This window comes from Babylonia areolata, chromosome 31, assembly GCF_041734735.1.
Source record: "Babylonia areolata isolate BAREFJ2019XMU chromosome 31, ASM4173473v1, whole genome shotgun sequence".
NCBI classification, from domain to species: domain Eukaryota; kingdom Metazoa; phylum Mollusca; class Gastropoda; order Neogastropoda; family Buccinidae; genus Babylonia; species Babylonia areolata.
In genome coordinates, this window is record NC_134906.1 from 8,038,991 (window position 1) to 8,042,343 (window position 3,353).

Below are 3,353 nucleotides of genomic sequence, written 5' to 3' on the forward strand. Positions count from 1 at the left end.
ACAACAACGTGGCCCCAGTCTCCCACACACAACAACGTGGCCCCAGTCTCCCACACACAACAACGTGGCCCCAGTCTCCCACACACGACAACGTGAGCCCCAGTCTCCCACACACAACAACGTGGCCCCTGTCTCCCACACACAACAACGTGGCCCCAGTCTCCCACACACAACAACGTGGCCCCAGTCTCCCACACACAACAACGTGGCCTCTGTCTCCCACACACAACAACGTGGCCCCCCTATCTCCCACACACAACAACGTGGCCCCCCTATCTCCCACACACAACAACGTGGCCTCTGTCTCCCACACACAACAACGTGGCCCCCCTATCTCCCACACACAACAACGTGGCCCCTGTCTCCCACACACAACAAAGTGGCCCCTATCTCCTACACACAACAACGTGGCCCCTGTCTCCCACACACAACAAAGTGGCCCCTATCTCCTACACACAACAACAATCTGGTCCCAGTCTCCCACACACAACGAAGCGAAAGAGGAAGTTCATTCCATAAGCAAGGTCCAGAGGCAGAGAAAGTAACGGCGTCCGACAGTGGAGTGTTTGAATCTTGGTATGCGTAAACAGAGTGGGTCCGAAGCCGATCGTAGAGAGCGAGATGGAGTGTAGAGGTGAAGGCAACCACAGAGATAGGAAGGGGAAGATTTTACACTCAGCTCTTTTAGGTCTGACCTTTGAAAACCCACCTCTTCCTAGTCTTCAGTTTCTCGTTTAGACTTCTGCATGCGTGTGAATGACTGATGTGAAATCGCTTTGATTTTTCTCTGCACAAGATTCAGCGCTGTATAAATACTTATTATCATTATATTATTATTATTATTATTATTACATACATGCACTATTTACAAAAACCAAGCTAAATATGGAACACTTCTCGGGTCATGGTTATCCCAAATGTTGATAAACATCGGTGTCCTCATAAACAAGTTATACAGATTGTTGTACACTGCGCAAAAAGGGGGGTTGGGTGAGCTGTTCAAAGTGATTCTGCTGTGTCATTTATTCATAACGGTAAAACATTATCAAAGCCCGCCTGTGCTGCCCCAAAACTAGGATCAAGAACACTGGCGACAGATGGCGCTGTTGAGGGCAGGATGGGATCGCCTGGCAACGCCTTGGGTGACAGCTGGGGCCAGGGGTTTGAAACCCAACTTGAGACCTCGACAAAATGTTCAAGCTTTTAATGGTGCATTATATGTTAGTCAACAGATTTGCCTGTGTGAAATTCTCTGTCTGCAAATGCATTTGGTTTACAATCAACGTGGATTTTTTTTTTTTTTTTAAGCAGTTTTACCAGGGACAATTCTTTTTGTTGTCGTGGATTCTTTTACTTGTGCTGAGTGCATGCTGAACGCTGCACCTCGATTTATCGTCTCATTGGAAAGACTAGCACCCAGATCATCACACACAATGTCCAGTGAATGGGGATGTAAGAATCAAGGTCTGTACAAGAGACAGGAACCTGTGGAAACTCGCTTCATCGTTGGAAGGACTAGCCTCCAGACCAGCAGTGAAGGTCACGTGGATGGCGATGTAAATCTCCCGGTCTGTCTAACCATGGATATATATATATATATATATATATATATATATATATATATATATATATATATATATGCCGTATGTGTTATTACAGATCTTTTTCATATTTGTGCATTAATGTATATTGTATCTGTATTGTTTAGTATCAAGTTTTGTGCATTGTAAAAAAAAAAAAATAAACGAATGAATAATAAAAGAAATGACAGAAAAGAGAACCTTCTGCATCAACAACAAAAACAACAACAAACAATGGTCACACTGACCCCCCCACACCCATTTCTGCCCGTCACTGTCTGTGTCGGTCGATAAACTCTAAATGTCTGTCCGTTTTTCTGTTTGTCAGACTATCTAGCTATCTAGCTATTACGTATCTTACTATCTATCTATCTATCTATCTATCTGACTGTCTGCCTGTCTGTCTGTCTGTCTGTCTATCTTTCTAGCTATCTAGCTGTCTGTCTATTTCTTTGTCTGATTCTCTGTCTCTAGTTTTGTTACTATTTCTGTCTCATTTAGTCGGTCTGTCTCTGTCCTCTCTCTGTCTCTCTGTCTCTGTCTCTGTCTGTCTCTGTTTCTCTCTCACTCTCTCTCTCTCTCTCTCTCTGTCTCAGTCTTTATCCCCCCCCCCCCTCTCTCTCTCTCTCTCTCTCTGTGTTTCAATCTCTGTCCCTCTCTCTCTTTCTCTGCTTGTCTGTCTCTGCCTCTAGGCCTACCTGTTTCTGTCTCTCTCTGTATCTATCTCCCTAACCACCCCCCAGCCCCACCCCCACCCCCATCCCCCTCGCTCTCTCTCTCTCCAATTCTCATTGTCGTCACGGCAGACAGACAGACAGACAGACAGACAGACAGACAAACAGACAAACCAACAGAGTGCTGATATTGACGTGGTCCCCCCCACCCCCCCACGCCTCCCCCCCTCCCTCCCTGCCCCCCCCCCCCCCCCCCCACCACCACCCCAGGGAACTACAACTCTTTTCCTATGCACGATGAAAGCAATTTGTGAACGCCAATGCATGCACACTCGCACACACACACACACACACGCTTATTACACGCACACACATATACACCGCATCCGCACGCTCCTCCTCTTGCGACCCCCCCCCCCACACACACACACACACACTCCCACCCCCACCCCCACCACAAACCACACATCACCAACCCCGTCACCCACACCCCCAACACTCCACACCCCACACACACACACACACGCACGCACGCAACCACACCACACAGGCAAACGCACAAGTCCTACACCAACTGAAAGGCAAGAGGCAGTGAAGGAGGGAGGGAGAAGGGAAGGAAGGGAGGGAGAAGGGAAGGGAGGGAGGGAAGGGAGGGAGCGTATCGATCATTGCCGGTGCAGCCATGCGTTAGTTGTCAGTCAGGCCTGAAAATCCTCCTGCAATTCACTGGGGCATGTCCCCGGCCTGTGGCCATGGAGACAGACTGAAAGAGGGGTGGAGGGGGAGAAGGGGGAGGGGGAGGGGGTTGCCGTTAGGGTGGCTGGGGAGGGTGGGGGGCTGTGGGGGTGGGTGGGGATGCGGAGAGAGCAGAAAAATAACAAAGGTTCAGTGTATGTTGAGATACGTATCAGAAGGACCCCGTTCGCTACACTGACTCACAGCACATACACACGGACAACCTTATATATATATATATATATATATATATATATATATATATATATATATGTATGTATGTATGTATGTATGTATATATATATATAACAGAGACAGATATATACACAGGGACAGAGAGAGAGAAAGAGAGAGAGAGACAGAG